Source organism: Mugil cephalus, chromosome 2, assembly GCF_022458985.1.
Source record: "Mugil cephalus isolate CIBA_MC_2020 chromosome 2, CIBA_Mcephalus_1.1, whole genome shotgun sequence".
Lineage (NCBI taxonomy): Eukaryota > Metazoa > Chordata > Actinopteri > Mugiliformes > Mugilidae > Mugil > Mugil cephalus.
The window spans coordinates 2,072,910-2,092,011 of NC_061771.1; the positions used below are offsets into that span (position 1 = coordinate 2,072,910).

Consider the following 19,102-nt stretch of genomic DNA (forward strand, 5'->3'; position numbering starts at 1 on the left):
TACAAGAACTAAATGTGCAGACTCTGTCAGGAGAACAAGCGGCCAAACTCAAATCGCAGCTTACCTGAGCAGGATTGATTGCTAGAAGACGAAGGCTGTGTGCGCCAAGGCACCGCTGCAACAAGCAAGCTAAAACGCCGCTTGGCTCTGCCAAATATGCTAGTATGTGCTTGCAGCAGCAGACTGACTCCTCTTCATGTAGGAGGAGACAACATTTCCTGTGCTGCGACAGAAACTTGTGGTAGTGTCTGTGTGAGGTTTGCAGTCACAGACACTACAAACCACAGACACATACACCTAAAGCTCAATGAAGACAGATAGCCTGGATAGGTCAACATCTTTCTGATATCATGAAAGGCACAGTTTAGCCAGTTTAGTAACAGTTTAGCTTCTGTTAGTTTTTCTGGAATTTGTGGTTTGCCCTTTCTCTCTGACATGGTGTGGCATTATATGCCAGTGACAGATTTTTGCATCACTGAGCATGACAATATAAATGCAAAGGAAGCAGACAAGCCAGTAGATTTTCTGACAAGTCCCCGCCCTTGTCTTATTGGACCCTTAGTTAAGATGGAATGTGTGCAATGGCAGTGAAGGAGATAGTGGGAGTTTTCCAAGTATCACTTTTCTGCAGATTCACCACAAGGAGTAAAAGTGCTCCTTTGTAGTCAAAGTGCAACTGTCCTGGGAAAAGTGTTAGAAGCACTTTGTGCAGCCTTTGTAGAATTGTGAGTGCTTTTATAGTTTTCTAAGAGCCCTACTGGGACTTGTCTCACAGAAAGTAGAAACACGCTGAAGGAGGGTGCTATATTTCAAAAGATACAGTGTAACCACCTCCTAATTAAACAGCTTGAGCTGTGTGCCCTGTGATCACAGTCTTCTGTACTTCACACACATGCACATTAATATACACAGACATAACCATCTCTGTAACCTTTAAGACAGGAGGTTAAGTTTTCAGTCATGGTGAAGCCTGCCACACCCTTAACAGATGCTACAGTAGCCATCATTCTTTCTAACTTTGCATTTTCCAAAAGTCTAACTGAGGAAGTGTGCTGTGAACCATCTTAGGCTTCACTGAAACTCAGTGAATTCATTGTCACCAGTCAGCAAATAACCACTATTCAAGGGTTTGTTTTTGCATAATTATTTTGACACGTAAAGACACAATTTTATTATATGCCAAGATATTCATTTTATCAGGGGAAAAAAAACATAATTACAGGCCAGGAGTGCAGATAAATCCATGCTGTAATGTTAACCTTCTGCCAACATCGCATCACAGTGAGCTTGAGATGATTTAGTAGAGCACTGCTGTCCTCGAGAAACCCCACATAAAACTGCCATCAAAAACAATCCTGAGGTATTTGGATCAATTTATCTTTCACTTCACAAATGTTTGCACAGAATCACAAATTGTCATTGGGTTAACTCTGCACTGAATGCATCAGAACCTTCTTGCATGGCAAGAGTGCAGATTAGCTCTTATGATGTACTCCAGGTTTGCAGCCAAACTACTCTGGGCAACATGACCATGCCTGCCCTGGGCCATCTACAGGCTTACAAGTCTCTAAGAATAGAAGGGCAGTCACACTCTAGCAAAGGCAAATACACAGGCATAGTAGCAAAAACAGGCGAAGGCAAGACATGTGTGTGTGTGGGGGGGGGTAAAGCAGTACCAGGAGTTGAAAATGTGACCTAGCACGACAGCCACCCTGGTGTTTTGATATTCATTTCTTCTCTTATGGTCAAGCTGCGCACTTTCTTTTATCAGTGCTGCTTTCAAGTGATACACCATTCAGCCCTTTCAGATCAGCTGGCTGTTACCAGTGGTCAGTGGTTATTTATAGGTCCCACGTACTTAAAGTGATAGTGTGTGTTATGTTTTTTTTTTATTCTCCACAACAATAGTGTTAATAACCACAGCTGCATCAAATGTCATTTGCTAGCAGAACAGAAACATACCACATTACTCAGATCACTACTTTCTTGTCTCAGCAGATGAATCCCGACTGTTCTCATATGGGACAGACTCAACAGATGCACAGAAATGGAACAACATACCAGACAGGTACCTCTGGACCAAAACTGACCCGTTAATGAGAAAAGATATTTGAACTGCCTCAAAGCTGCCTAAACTCCTGCCATCAGTACAAACTCTCCAAATGAAAACATATTTTCTAAACACCAAGCAGATGACTTCAAATGAATACACTGAGCATTGGACTTTGTCTTTTTTGACACAACGTGAAAGGCCGGGACTTTAGGATTAGCATCTTCCAGAGCTTTGTCTAATGAGCTTAGATGCGTTTTTTTTGCATCAATAGATAGATCCCATCAAAGAGATTACTCCATTCTCAAGTCATTTATTTTTGACTTCATGTTTTCTGCATGCTCTGCAGTGTACAAGCTGCTTTTCTCCCATGAAAAGAGGAACAACTGCTCATATTTCACTTGATTCTGTGCTCTATAGAAACGGGTTTTTGTCGTTTTATCTGGTAGATGTTTGGTTTCCTGTTTCTCACTGAGGGCCTCACAGCAGACAAACCACAGCCTTCACATCCGCACTAAAGCAGTTTATAGGGCTTAAAGGCACACTCCTATTTTTCATATTTACACAGAGAGAGCTTTTTATTCTACAGAAGAAGTATTCATTCTGAAAACAGGTGCATGTTATCTTCTCCAACTGTTTTGTCAAGCCTAAGCAGAAAATAATCTTGCTGCAATGTCATCAGGGTTCTTTCAGTTCGATCTTGCAGACCGTTTTTTTTTTTTTTTTGTTAACAGAAAGCTTCATGTCACAAGCTTGAAAGATAGAGTCTGAAACATATTTAACAGGAAAGGAAATCATATTGAAAAAAAAACTCCCATGATTTAGTATGGAAATGTTTACAACCACTGTTTGCTAAGTACAAGAGAGTCATCCTTCAATCAACTATCGTTGCTTCATTTACTTTCTCAGGTATCTTTCCATCCTGATGGCTCCTGGTCCCTGATGTGTTGCACAGCAATACAGTGAATGATTCTTTAAATTGGTGTGGAGGCTTCATCTTGGCAGTGCCTGACTCTGACTCTCAGTTATTCCAAAAATGGGCAAAGAGGTGGAGTGTGGGTGGAGCTGAGACTGATGGCTGACACCTAAGCAGACAGCTAACGATTTGTGATGGGACCCACGTGTCACCCAATGCAGGCCCCTCTAGACTGCATGCAATGTAAAGATTAAGTTAAAAAATCACTCCCAGTGCATATATTAGCTATAGAGACCAAAACAATTTTGCTCTAGTCTTTAAATATCTTTACTTATGTAAATCAGGTCATTTTAACATTGAGGTCTATAGGACTGACTTGCCTCACTAGCCTCAAGTGGTCATTCAAGGAACTGTTTCTGGTACTTCCTGTTGGCCTAATTTTCTGCCCTGAGGGTTGCCTCTTGTAAGAAATTATGGATGATTACTGTGCAATGTTGTCATTACTTAGAGGACTAAGCTTTGGAAAATACTGCACAAATCTTGTGAAATTTCACACAAGTAATCATAGCAAACAGCAGTGACACACTCTATTTTTTGTTGATCTTCTCTATGGAAACCAGTATGATACAAAAATACTTCCAAGTAAAACTCTTGCATTGCCTCAACCGTTGTCGATACATCGTGCTAGGATTTTCCAAAAGAATGTAACATGTAAACATTTAGCTTACATACATCAATAACCACTGTCCCAAAGCATCCAATCCACTATGCTCTTTCTTTAAACTGACCTGTAACCTAACCCTCCTGGAAAACTAACACAGTGTTCCCCTTCGATCAGATATAATTTTCTGTTTTTCTGTAACAGAGAATCCCCTGCCCACTCCACATTCACACATAACTCAACACTCCTCGCTCAAGCCCTTCATTAAAATCCCATCAGGCATATCACATCCAGGCCTACATTTAATATTGACCGAGTGAAACTTGAACAGGCCATCGACAGAAACAAAGCCTTCATTGTCTTGTTGAGAAGCCTCCCCCACTAAAACCAAAGAAATTCAGTCTCCCATCGATCCACAAACGCCACGTCACCCCTTTTTCCGCCCTGCTTTAAATTATATGAGAAATATTTTGTGCGTGTTATTGTTCAACTGGAGGCCAGACCCTGACAATGTCAGTAAATATGCTGCAGGGAGGGATAGAAAAGAGGAGGTGAAGGAGAGTAAAATGATTCAATGTACAGCACAGCATGTAATTAGTGCAAAACTGTTTAAATGGTGTGGTTGATGACTGACACTATACATAAAGAACTGGTCTCTGTGGGAGAATTTTATAGTTGACCATAATGGACGTCCTGTAGGTTTAATGTGCATGCTCAACATTAACTAAGCATTTGTTTAAACCTTGTGTCAAGAAAGTTGTGCTCATCTTTTGTTGGGTTCATCCAGGAACCAGACTTTCAAACATAACAAAGCAGAAGTAACTTGACATTAATGTCCAAAGAGTTGCCTCAATGTTATTTTCAGTCACACAGCTCACCAGTCAGGGGGTTTACTCTGCTTAAAGCCTTTTTAGTGTCTATCAAACAGATCAACTACCCTAGATCAAATGTGATCAATGGGATACCAGAATCTCAATCAGTAGTTTTGATAATCATCACAATGAAAAAGCATATTTTTTTCTTTTTTTTTTTACAAAATAATCTTTCTACATTATAATGTGACAAGTCATTTGGAATTTGCAGACAAACTTTTTTTTCATTTTCCTTTTGGTGTTCAAAGGCTTTCTGGTCACTCTTAATGGGGCTGATCTTTGGAAAAAGAAAGTATAATGTCTGTTCTTCCACTCACACAGTGTGACTGACAGCTCTTAAACACTGTCTGCTATCTGAAGCCCTGTAATTTTTTTTTAACATGGTTCCCAAGAGACCCCCCCACACACACACACATAGTTCTCTGCTCTAGTCCCGTTAAGCTGCGTTTTCCATTTTCTCTTTTTATTTGTCATTTGTCTATTCATTCCTTTTCCTGTTTGACTGTCTCTCTCTCTCTTCAATGAAAGAAGAGAAGGCATTTCCACTGGCCCTTTGGTGGCACCCTCTAAAGAGGAAGAGATAATTACATTTTATGCTCACTGCTGTAGAGTTGGGTGGAGAGTCCAACAAGAAGAAGGCATTTAACACTGCAACATGCTCAATTTAGCATCCTTTTATAATTTTATGGAATAGTTGTACAATCTCAATTAGGGATAAGCTCTTGTGCTTACTTTCCTGATGATGAGAAAAGTCACTGATAAATATTATAAAGTAAGGACTCAGCTCAGATGCATTTTTGATACAATGAGGCCTTAATCCAAACTAATATAGTATTTCTGTGTTCAAATAAAATAAACAACAAATAAACAAACAAATCTACACCCAAGTCACAGGAAGTGACTGTCAGTGACAGCACAGACCAAACCCAGGGTAGCAACGGCAACATGGATATTCATGTTTCTTCCTTGGAGGTGTGAATTTTATTTAGTTTATATCTTGATTCTCTCTAATATTAGGCCAAATCTGGAGTTAAGTTTTCACAAATATCCAGGAAAGCATTTGCCAGTGTTTGCCTGGTGTCATTGACTTCATGGCCAGGTGTATACGTGCTTTTAGGAGAACAGGCCCCCAGCTCAATCCTGCACCGTGTTCTGTTTGATGGCGATAACGTTATGATGTTAGGTAGTGACAGAGTGAGGTCAAGAGAAGGAAGCTGGAAGGAATGTCGTGTGCATCCACTAGGAAATCCCTCTCGCTCAGTCCCACATTTGTACTTTAAATCCAAAGGAAAGCTTTTATTAAAAATCAAACTATGTTTCTCCATAATATCGCCTCTGTGATATGAAAGAGCATGGGGTTTGGTGAGGTCTACAGCCCACATAAACGGGAATCAGTACTTCAAAAACGGTCTGAAGAATGCTACCGGCCCACTTCATCTTTCAGTCTTGTCACTTGTGACGGCCCACTGAGAATGCAACCCTTGGCCTAATGTGGAGCAAAGCAGATGGTGTACTGCTTGGCGTTAAAATACAGCTCTCCACATGGAAACTTCTGGTAGTGTAGATAACGACCTGTCTAAAAGACACCTCAAAAAGATTTAAAGAGAGAGAAGAACCAGAGAAAACAAGCTGTAAACGGAGGGTCGCTGAGGCAAAGGGTTGGGTCAGAAAGAGATAAGAGACGAATGTTACAATAACAGTGACACGTTGAAAAAACTCAAAAAGACTGAGCATGGTTTGGATCAATAGCTGTAAGCAGAGACTGAGAAAACGAGAAAGTAACACACAGCACAGCAGGGAAGACTGAGTACCATTGTGAGAGCCCGCTGGTCTGGGCAGCCCTCAGTACTGCAGACTCAGGGACCACAGCTGTAACTCAAAGCCCAAACATTTCTGAGAAACATGGAAGGGGAACTAGGAGGGTCCCGCCGCAGACTTATCCACAGCTGCAGAAAGGGAACTGGTATAGGGCAGAGGACAAACAGAGCCCATAGTACAGTAAATCAAACAACCACTAAGTATCAAGTGGGAAAGGGGCCGACTGGTTCACATATTTCAATACTGAACGTTGCCTAGCACTTAATGAGAAGAAATGAGCAGCATCACACTTTCAGAGATGACTTCTTCACTTGAAGGTTGATCTTTATTATGACTTGCACCAGTTAAGCTGAGTTTCCACCCAAAGTACCAGGAACCTTTAGACTTAGGAATTTGTAGCTTCCTTCAGGCTGTCTGCCGACCACAGTATAAAGACCTGCACAGATACACTTAGTTAGCCTACCAAAATATGTTTTAACTGGATTTTTTCCACACTACTATAATACAACCTGCTCCACTCTAATCCAGTAGGCAGTGATAATGCAGAAGATCACACACTCACTCTTAATCGAGCTATGCTCAAAATTCGACTTTCTGACTACAGTCCCAGTTTACATGCAGCACAAGAAAATCGAATAACTGTTCTCCTCCTCCACACTAGGTGGCGATATGCGTCTTTTCAGTGGGTTAATATATCGTTAATACGGCTCACGTTCCAGTTGACCTATTACGTGATATAATAAAGAGTTGTTCATGCGGCAGACCAGCGTTTCAAACAACAACCATAGGGATAATAGTACATTTTTAAATCTCGTATGTAATGTTCACGCTACTTCTGGGGCAGGTAAGATCCGCGCTATCCCTCAGACGGTTCTTCTAGTGGCTCCGTTACTCTTCTTCTTCTTCTGCGATCGGCTTTCTTGGATGTTTTTTTTCCGGGGTCACACATCAGCGCAGCGGTTGTGGAGCATGCGCACACGCATTATCCGATCTATACTGTCATTAAGCCGTGCACATGGCGGAGAAAACCGAATTCCAATTGCATTATCTGGGTGTCTCAATCGGACAATGACAATGAGAACTCCCTGAGAATTTTAATCAGAGTAACGTGTTTACATGCACTTAAGTTCTCCTGTTATAGTCCGATTAAGGCAATAATTCATTTTTTTCACGTGCATGTAAACGTGCTGACTGACGTTAACCTGAATATTATTTACTGCTTTGCAGATGGAATCATACTAAACTCAATCAGAATTAGAATTAGGTTCAAAATTCTAAAATGCTAGATGTAAAGTAAGAGGACAGACAACAAGCACAAATGTTGTGAGTACTTCGTCAGCACTACAAGTCACAGCCCTAACATTATTGTACGTTTAATAAGTACTAACCGACGAACGACTAAGTGTATTTCCCCCATTTTTGTTTTTTTTGTAAGGTTAAAGGTCATTTAAAGGTTCCTGGTCTCTCAGGAAAGTTCCTGTGATTGAAATGCAACTCAATTCATCAGTAAATTGTACAAATAATTATGTGTCTTTACGAATTGGCCATTTGATATTCTTGTGTTTGGTGATGCGTGATTAAGCATAGCAGTTACAGAAGTCTGACTATTGTTTTTAACAATTGTTCAGAAATGTTCAGTGCTACACATAACCTCAAAGTTTCCTGTACAATTGAAAAGTACTAAACTCTGAACAAGATTTTTTTTTTTTTTTTTTGGTGGTGTAAAATACATTTTCTTGAACTTTATGTAGTTTCAAAGGTTTCTAGTCCCTTTGAAAAGTTCTTGTGGTGGAAATAAATTATACAAATAACTGGGTATCTAATTAGTTCGCCGACAGATCTGTTGCAGATACAGTATACTAAAATCTGAGGTGCATTCATTTCTGTAGTCTTTGTTGTCAAAGGAATTATTTTCCACAATTAATTATGTTTTGACAATGAATAATTTTTAATGTGCTATATTAAAGTACAAAGTGTAAACTCAATATCCATTCTAATGTAGATAACCGCAATTTCCGATTGCCATCCAGAATCAAAGATGACCTATACTGCCTTGAGGCATTACACTGCCACAGAAAAGACCACCACAAACTGGCACATTCAGCCATCTCCCCTCCCCCCATCCACTGCTGTCAAGCCCACAAGCTGTCAAAAGCCTTAAATGAAGATGGCATGTCTGACCTCTTCCCATTCCTGATTCACACATAGAAGAAAATGTCTTCTTGGGAAGCTATACTGTTACAGTACAACATATGCATTCAGGAGTTAGTCACCTTTGAACTGCATTCAACAAGAAAGTCATTCATCACAACAAACACCCAATGACAAAAAGCATGAACAAATCTATAAAAACTACAAACTGGAGAGGAAAAGGAAGTCCATAAGAGAATTCACACACATGGATTCAATTAGCTAAAGGACTGTAACGACATACTGTAATGTGGGAAAGAATATTTTCAGACAGTCAGGTTGTTTACTGTGAAACATGTTCACGCCTCCCCCCTCTCGCAGCAATGCTGCCTTCAGGGAGAATTCTTTGGTCAAACACATGGACCGAATGTGTACTAAATGTCCAACATGATGGCAACAACAGACGTCCAAATAGGGGTGGTTTTGTTTTTAACCATCACCTTTGAAATCCTTTTGTGTGCACTTGCAACAAAGCATATGGTTTCCTGAAGAGCTGGTGCAAGTTATGCCATATCAGGTTTTTGGTTAGGATAAGATGATCCTTTATTTATCCCACATTATTTTTTATTTTTTCTGAACCTGAACAAACCAAGTGTTTACCAGAGGTCCCAAAATTGCTGCCAATCTGATGTTGGTGCATCAAGCATTTTGTTTATCAGATTGGAGAGGGCTTTAGTAACTAGTGATATCTAATGTATTTTGCGTTTAAACTGCAAGACTGAAACAGCAGACTGACTGCTGACTGAGAAAACTCATGCAAATGAATTTCCTAATTCAACCATGCTCCACTGGTATTGTGACAGTCTTAATGTGGCTCAAGGGTTGTATGAATCTCCATAGCCAGACTTCACAAGGAACAGAAAGATAAGACTGAAATATTTTTTTATGTTATTTTCGTGCAGACTTTGATTTCTGGGTGTAGCATCCAACAAAGCAAGCTATTCAGCCTAAGTACTGCAAACTGGGCAAAAGTAGACCATGTGACGCATTGAAAACATGGGATGTAACTGATATTTCAAAAGTTATGCAGGTCTCCAGGGTGAAAAGTTAAAGTTTGGTGACTAACCACAATCTATTATTCTTCCAGAGGCACTGAGTAGGAGTTCTGAGAAGAAATGACTTCTTTGTACTCCCTGTGGAAGAGCAACTCTCAGGCTAGGACCTGTTGGGCTCTTCACCTCTCCTTGAACTTGGCAACAAACTCTTTAGGGAGCAGACACAAGGGATTGTCAAAATTAAATCACATCAAAACAGCTTGGCTCCATCAATGCTTGGCTAATCCATTGCACTGGATCAAACGGGGCCTGGAAACTCTGATGTGACGAGAGCTGAGGCCAAAAAAGCGAACCCGACTTCAGAGAAGCCTGGAAACCTGTAACATGGCCATCCCGTTTGGCCAACGCTATGGGAGACAGACTATCCATGCATGCTCCAGAGCTGAAGACACAATGGGAGGGAAAGGAAGAAAAAAAGGAGAGGGGAGGAGGATGAGAGTGAGGAGGAGGGGATGAGTGGTAGGGCTGACCCCCCAAACTCTCCCTGATGGCTGAACAATAGGAAAGAAAAAAGTAACGAAAGAAAAAGAGAGAGAAAGCAGGAGGCCTTCATGTTAAAGGGTCCATCTGCAGACAAAACATGCTATATCACCACCTCTCAGCCTCAAAACTTTATTTTCTGCACAGCACACACGAAACACCTGGCAAACTAACTGTGAAGCTCAAATTCTTCTCCCCTTCTCTGTTTTCCCCTCCCTCCCTGTCTCTTCAAACCTCACTCTGCCTCTTAGCTCTTTCTCTAAGAACTTTTTCCTCACTGCAAAGAAGAAAAGTAAAGAAGACGGCAAACATAAAAATTAAGGACTCACCCAACCCTTTCCTCTCCTTCTCTTCTCTTTCTTCCTCTCCCACTCTGTTCTTCTCTCAATCACAGCTCCAGCTGGTGTGACTGGGCTACTGCTGCTCCCCTGACCACGCCCACACGTGGTCATGTGACTGCCATCCCAAGTGGCTAGGAAGGCCTTCGGCAGCCACACCCCCCATTCAGAGAAAGTGAATGTAGAGCAGTGTGGATATAACAAGCTATCTCAACCCACGTGTCATTCAGTAAACCCACGAGAGAAAAAGCTGTATACATATGTGCGTGTGTGCGACTGAACCCAACTAAAAGACACTGTATGTTTATGGCAAAGTGCGTGTGAGAGGGAGGGAGGGTAAAAGTGTGTTTGCACAAGAAGCAATACCCTACTTCCGTGTCCTTGTGTGTGTCCATCTGCTCTCTGCCCTCCCACTCCTTTGTTTTATAGAGGAGGGTATTGGATTCTCTCTCTGTGTGTGTGTGTGTATGTGTATGTGTGTGTGTGCATGCTGAAAACATTTGGTCATCTCCCCTCAATTCTCCACAGCTCTCGCTCTCTCTCTTCCAGAGAAATATGCACACACTCACATGCCTCCATGCCTCATACTGTGGCTGACTCATGACCATGACTAACACAGAACATTTCTAAGTTTAGAGAAATAAAACAATCTTTAAAAGAGCACATTTGTTTTCTAAAGTCAGAGAAAGCAGGGGATTAGCTTTGCTTAGCACAGGGTAAACACCGGGAGCAGGAGGAGACAGCTGATACCTCTAGAATCCAAGCAACCAGATAATCCCAATAAAGGTTGACTTTTTAAGCTGCAGAGACTCTTAAAATCCTACTTTCCAGTTGCAAAGCTAAGGCTGTTCAGATTTTAGTTTTACGTTTAAGGGGAGGTTTGGGGAGTAATGGAATACACGTTTGGGCGTTTAGAATACAAATTATAACTGTATACAGTTACATTGTTGAAAGAGATTACATAATGGTACTTTTATGTTTCACATGTTTATTCACTCTCTAAATAAAGTAAGGCATGTCTGGCATATCCCAGAAGACCTAGTGTAAAACATGCAACCAAAGACTCTACAACGTTAAACAGTGGAGCTATTTGTGTGATTAGTAAAGATAATATAGCAGGAGCTGGAGCCAGAGCCGGACCTGGCACAACAGAGCTAGCACTTCACATTATAGAAAGAGAAGGAAGAACACAACATTATTGTGCAGTGCAATCTCTGCTTGCCAGTAACCTACTTTTGAAGTCCAAATATTCCACCTACAGTACGACCTGAAGAAGCATCTTAAAGTTCTCTCTCTCTTTTTTAATTTGTCCGATGTAGTCATTTGCAGTTCTACTGGTTACCTTGCTATCTTAACTTCTTAAAATAGTTGTAGGAAGTTGATATGTCACTTGACTGGTGTGTGGTATCAGTCTTCTCATCTTACTCCAATGAAAATGGATAAGAATATTTCCTAAGATGTTAAACTATTCCTTAAATTATCAATGAAAGCTTTTTGTACTGTTTGGACCACTCATAGGATATTTTCGAGCAAACACAGAACCAATCACCTAGTAGCAAACCAATGCATTTCTACACTGGAGTAGGTGCTTACACATACTTAAGGCACTCAGTTGATTATTTTTAGAAATAAAGTTCTGCATACTATTCAACAGATATCTTTGTTGACCATAAAAGTCACATTTCTTCCCATGACGCCGATGTCCTCATGACTGTCACTTGAATCTGACAAGGATCTGTTCTCAATGAGAACCAGTATTTGAGGTTACTGATCTTGAGTAAAGCTGCTCTCAAGTCAATACTGGCTGCGCAACAAATTAAAGTGATTCCAAATCCCGAATGTTCCAGGAAATCTGCATTGCTCCTGCTTCCTGCGTCCCAGCTCTCCCACAACAGAGAGATTCACATTTATCACATCCAACCCTCTGACTGTAAAATACTAATGCAGTCAACATGTGAAGAGATGTTTTCTAACAATAGATTTTACGATTAAAGAAAAGTTTGGGTTACGAAGTGGATTTAGGGCACACTGACTAGAAGCAGAGAGTGATTCATTTGTTCCTTTGTTGACATGGCTCAACATTTTGTTTTTCCATCAGTGCACAGGCTGAAGGTCTGACAGAGGTTTTCATAACATTCAGCAGAAATGCTTCCTTCCTGTTAAAACTGGAGCTGAATCTCACACTTGGCTGTGGTTTCCCTGTGATGTACTAAATGCAACTAACAGCGTGTAGCAGGTAATCTGTGCAGCAATCAGTATACGTTCATTGCTGCTACCGGTTTCCTTCTCCAAACCATGTTTACAAAAAAAAATCTTAAAAAATAAGAACAAGGCTGCCAGATTTTGATCAATTCCATCTATATATCTCTTTTTATCGAAGAAAATATTTTCCACATGGCTGTCACCAGACAATAATCAATGTTTTCAGTATGAACTTCAAGACAACCCTGTGTCTGAAGTTGCCATTTCCTCTTGTGGGAACCAAAGATCAAAGCAGATGTCTGCATGGTAGGAACATTAGTTCATTAGTCCTGAGATGAGTTTTAAAGGCAGCTTTGAGCAGATGCAGGAGGGGTACAGTATCTGTATTTGTGCATGAATGTAATGGATATCATTTTCATGCAGACATATGCATAAGCGTTAATGTATGTGCCCTTTTTCTATTTTAAGCACCGCCACTCACAGGAGATGAAGTGCTGTTGGCAACACTTGAAGAATAATGCAGTACACAAGATCTCATCCACATTTGAAGTGAACAATTCAACAAGTGAAACAAGCCATGCACTTATATTGCTTTGCAAAACTGAAATTATGGCCTTGTTCATTTCAGCTCGAATTATCAAAGTGTGCGAGCTGAAGAGGTAACTGAAAGCTAATATGCTGTGATAAGTGGCATGCCGTAAACTCAATTGGGGGAATCAGTGATTGGCCCAAAGGTCAGGGCTGATTGCTGAAGGCCACCCAATCAGGGCAGAGCACATATGGAGCTGATTAAAAGAGTCGCCTCCATGACTCAGCGGATTAAGTGGATTGGCGACACATTGTGTCGAGGGGCGGCCAGAAAGCAAGGAGAAGGAAGGATTTCAGGGAAAAACGAGGTAGAGATAAAATAGCGGGGGGGGGGATTAAAGCGCAAGAGGGAGAAGGGGAAAGAGGAAGAACATCTGGCTTGGCCTGGATATCGACAGGGAAGATAGCTGGGTCTGCTGGAGACTTCCTGTTGTGTTTTTTTGCTCGGCTCCCCTGTGGTGCAGATGGAGACAGCATGTGCGATGAGTGAGGACACCCTGAAGTGGCCTCCGAGAGACTCGTCTGAAACCACTGAACATATATTAACAGTGCAGACGGATTCATCTGTGTATATATCTTGAGCCACTTCACATGTCGACAGTAAAACACTTCCTTTGTCTACGTCCATACTTCAGGCCCCATCTTGAACATTTTATCTCAAGGTTACAAAAACTAAAAGCAGTGTTTGCTTTTTCATTGGGTTTTTCTGCATTAACAGAGAAACATGAGAAGATAAATTGTGGTCTGGTCATTTGTTTATGAAGAAGTGTTAGTCTGTTATAACTTTCCGTCCACTTTAAGTCACCAAAAGCTTTCCCAGCTGGCCTGTTTAATGCTGAGGGCTAGCACCAAGGACCCTGAAAAATAGTTGAGGGTACCAATTCCAGTTCCCATATGCTTAAAGTTTAGCAACACTCAAGCAGTGAGTTGAGTTGGTTTCTTAAGAGAATAAAACAAGAATTGTGATAGAAAGTGGAAAGTTGTTTTAACTAAGCATTTGCAATAAAATTGAGACAAAGAAGGAGGGGTACAAAAGGGGTTCAACTAGCATTCTCTGCATCCATTTCCCACATCCCCATCTGAAGAGGATTCATCACGCCTCGAATTGATTGGCCTTAATGGATACCAGGCAGCTCTCCTACCTCTGTATAGTGATGTCTAGAACAGCCAGGCTCTCCCACAGACTCACAGGCACAGCAACTGAACAGATACTCACAAAGATTTTCCGTCATGTGGTTGCTGTATATCTCACTGCAAGTAGAAGTCATCTCTCCTGCAAGCCCTGTTTCGTCTCTCTCTCTCTTCAGATTTAACAAGCAAAACTCCAGCTCCCCGGTTTAATCTGTATGGTAGGTGCGATTAAATTCTGTAGAACTCTGTAGATGAACAAGAACTAATCAAACTAAGCACCCTCTCTAATGCATGCACATGAACATGCGCTCTCTCGTGATGTTCCAGAGTAGAATCCTTCCCTCATGAACAATAAACAGAGCGACTCCAGGGGATCGGCCTTGTGGGGAATCCCTGGCCCCTCACTGGAACTGCGGGGGCGAGGGATAAAGATGACTCAACTCCAAAAACGAAGAGAGGACGGAAGGAGCTCTGTGATTAAACTCTTTGTGCGGTCGCTGCATGCCTTCCAGAAACAGCTAACCAAGTTATGATGCTAATTATCTATAATAGAAACCTTCCATGGGCAGACGCAAAGCAACAGATAGAGACAGGGAGAATTTCTGCATCTTAGATTATAAACCATACTCCTTTTGAAGTGGTGTTACATTCAGAATTTGCTCGTCAGGACTGGACAAGAAGAAGCGCTCATCCAAGGCAACTTGCCCTTTCCCCTTCAGTAATGCATTTCTCCTTTGTCTGCTTCTTTTCGTCCTGAGTGATGTCGATGTCTGCAGTGTGCTGTGTAGCATCATCAAGTACCTCACACCACTGAGACTGGAGGTGAAAGTTCACCAAGAGTTCCTCCAACATGACGACATTCTTCAATGAAGCCAGTTGCCCATAAACTAAGTTACATTCTTATTATATAAGTCCATAAATAGAGTTATAGCATCAGACTCATTCCCAGATCCGTTTTAAGTGCTTTAAATGTGTGCCAATTATCACAAAGTTGAGACTCGATTATCCTAAATACTCAGGACGTCTGCATGCAAGCCTGGTCAACCTAAAGCAGTAATCTGCAAGGTGAAAATGGTAAGACTACTTAAGCAAACAAGAGGCAAGGCGAGTTAATGATGAATAAAGGTAAGGTTCAACTCTTAACAAATGCCATTTGTATTCTTTACACTGTGTTGTCTATATACTGAGAGATGAGAATTTAAACAGATGCATTGCAGAGTGAATGGCACTAAAACGACACTTGTCCTGCTGGAGTAAAACTGTGATTTGAATTTTAGTTAAGGATACTTAAGTCACATTTTAAAAACTTGCATGTCTTGAAAAAAAAAGAAAAAAAAACAACTCAGTAGATCTAATGCTATTCTAGTATTAGATCTGCTGATAACCACTTGTAGCCGGTACAACATAAGGAACAAAACTGCAATCTCTTTCTTTCTTTCTTTCTTTCTTTCTTTCTTTCTTTCTTATTTTCATTCACTTCAGAGACAGACAGTCACATACAAATCTCTGCTCCCTTATCTTCTCATCTCAGCAGATGGCACGGCCATGGCACAAAAGGCCATCTGTCTGCCCGTGCACACACATACACACTATTGTTATCTTCTAGTATATCAGACAACAAGTGAGTAAAACATCATTAGCAGGCTTTGGAAACTTTACTTCCTCAATAAAAATAATTTAATAACAACAACAACAACAACAATAACAACAACAACAACAAAAATAATAAAAATATTAAAATAAACTCCTTCTTTTGCGCATGGTTTGAATGATCATATGAACTTCACCAGAAAAAATGAACTACTAAAACTCTGTGATCGCTAACTGTTTTGTATTAAATTATTATTACTTTTCTTGAGATACATAGGCACCCCGGAGAAGTATTAGAATATTCAGTGTATCTGATCTTTAATCTGATAGGTAGTCTTGGTCGCTGGCTGTATGTCAGTTCTTCTCAGTCAGCAAGTTTGACTGATGACACTTTTTTCCCCAGCTGTTTCAAGACATGACAAACATGACACTGAATTCATTTCTTAATTTTCACTGCCAAGATAAGAGACCTGATATTCCCATCAATTTCTTGGAGAAAGGAATCACAGCTGACTCTCGTATCTGGATAAACATGAAGGAGGATTCACAGAGACGGGCCAGATAACTGAAGATAATGTCAGCTGAGTCTAAACACTATCTTGGTTTCCTACATCAGGCTCAGATGGCCCATATTGTACTGTCTTTTATCTGACGGTGAGGTTGACAGTTTGTATGTTTCCAAAGTTGTGCTTGAATATGCTCTTGAATGCATGCAAGCCAAATTGTTTAAGTGTGTCGGAATTGCAGCATGGAAACTGAATGAAAAGTGTCTGTTTAAAGCAGTTCTGGGATTTGGCATGATGACAAAGGTCTTTCTGCAGTGGTGGGAAACTTCTTTAACCCCTGACTTCCACCAGATGCTCAACGTAAACTTCAACTTCCGAAAGCCTTATCTGGGGGAGAGGGGAACTGTGTGTGTGAGGGTGGTGGTGTGTGTGTGTGTGTTCATAAGTCTATTTATCTGGGGCAAAGGGCTGTCCCTTTCCCATTACTCAGCTCCACCCCCTTCCTTCAGTGTCAGATGTTCATTACAAATAAGGAAAATATTTTCCTTAAAGCCATGTTAGTGTCTGAACACTTCAAAGAGCTGAAAAACAGCATAGTGATATACTGGAGTGTTAAAATCTTTCATCTGATACGAATGGAAAAGCCTGACATCTCTGACCGGCCTCATCTCTACAGCCGTTACAGCACAGAGCACAGGGACACTGAGAGTAACGCACTTCTTTTTCATTTGTAAGTGAAACCGGCAGTTAAACAGAAGAAATACAGCGTTTTTTTTTTCTTTTTTATGCTTGCCACCTGGTTCGGCACCTATCCTATCAAACATTGCCTCCTGGTGGCTTGTAAGGGAAGTGCATCAGCAATCATATGAAGATGATGAGGAGTGACGCTATGGTCACTCTAGGGAATTTTTTAACTGAAAAAATGTCATGATACAGGCTCAGTGACTGTATCCTGTATGTCTGTATAGACATCGTTTTATTTGGAGATTTAGCATGATGATGATGATGATGATTTAATACAGAATGATTTTAAAGCTTAAAAATAAAAACAAAAGTACAAATCAGTCACAATACTATCAATAATACCTCATCAGCTGTTTTTTCAGCAACAACTTTCTGTCAACAATTAAGTTTAAGATGATACAGCACTAAACTCATTTTACATTAACTTCAACTTTCAGCTTCTGATTCTAGTCATTTGGGGGTTATAAAATCTCTTAAATTACATAACAGAGAAAAACACCGCATTAGAAACTAAATGTTATTCTGCTGTCAGCAACAGTTCCTCCTCACAAGCACGTAGGCAAGATCCTCTTTTCCTATTCTTTGCATTTCTTTCTTACTTTTTTTTCTTTCTGGCTAATTAGCCGACAGGTCACACTGAGTAATGGTCTGGGATCAGTCCAGGGTAATTACACTGGGAGAGGATTGACCTCGGATGTGCCTCTGCCCGAGGGTGCATGTGTGTTTAGGTGCACGTGTGTGTATGTCTGTTTGTGTGTGCGTGATTGTGTAGGTGTGGGTGGTGTGACAACTAAACCCGACACGAAGAAAGTGTTTTTGACCCATGGACAGGCAGAGACAAATCACCCTCCATTCTACAGACCCCTCCTATAGAATGGAGAGAAGGTCATTCCTTCATTTGCTACTTTCTTCCATAATGACTATTCATCAGCTATAAAAACAAATATAGACGATTAGTTTATTTAGACCATATAATAACATCGACCAGGTCAGCATTAAAGATGTGCTTAACTCAAATATAGAACAGAATATATAGAGTATGCCTTTTGTTTTTTTTAACACCACAAGACAGGAAGACAAGACATAACGGCACTGGCTTGACTCCTCAGTAACACCCATCAAATAAACATTTCTAATCAGAAAGCAGAAATATCTGCAGTCTTCATTTCCTTTAGTGCTATAACAAGATTAGTTATAGACCCATATCTGATGTTTTGAACATCCCCTATCACTATGAAACACTAGAGAAGTTACTAAATGGCCTAATAACCTAGCAGTACCACCACCCCAGTGATAAGGACAGTATTTATGACCAGCTACTCTGTTTAATGACCTCTTCATTGCCTAGTTGCTGTGAAAAGGAGGAAGTCCTTCTTTATTGTTAACATGAAAGCAGCTCTCTGTTTTCATATCAATGTCAGAGAGGACACAAGCCTTCTTATGCTGCAATTTATGTTTTTACAGAAATTCGCTGCTACTAAGTTTCATCATGTAAAGAAACTGCAAATAAAAGTCTCCAGATAAGACAAACTGTCTCAAATATGAAAGCTGGTTCTGAGAAGTGATAAGAGATGTGTAATTTCTGACCACACGTGGTCCAAGCGTTCTGCCTGGAGAAACGAGAGAAGTTAGATAGACCTCTCTCTGTAGTGTTTGATAAATTGATGAACAGCATGCCGGCCTGTCAAGATAAGACTGCCTGTCTGGCTGTCCACAAAGGGCTGGACCAGATACTGATCAGGATGAGTCTAGAGTCTGTAGCCTTGTCATTCCTGTGAATGTGCTAAAGCAATTTAATATCAGTTTGTAGCCATGGCATGTAGACCAATCACACATAACTTTATGGCCACCTTCCTAATACTGTTTAGGTCTCCCTTGTGCCTCCAAAACAGTTGTGACTCATCAGAGAATGGACATGGATCTTCTGAGGGTGTCCTGTGGTTTCTGGTAACAGAATGCTG

At 40.8% G+C, this 19,102-nt stretch overlaps 1 protein-coding gene across 3 annotated transcripts in view; it reads right to left on the reverse strand.

Moving 5' to 3' along the window:
* septin9b (septin 9b) overlaps positions 1–19,102 on the reverse strand; it is a 68,555-nt gene that overhangs the window by 16,656 nt on the left and 32,797 nt on the right. The gene's annotated exons all lie outside the window — the stretch shown is intronic.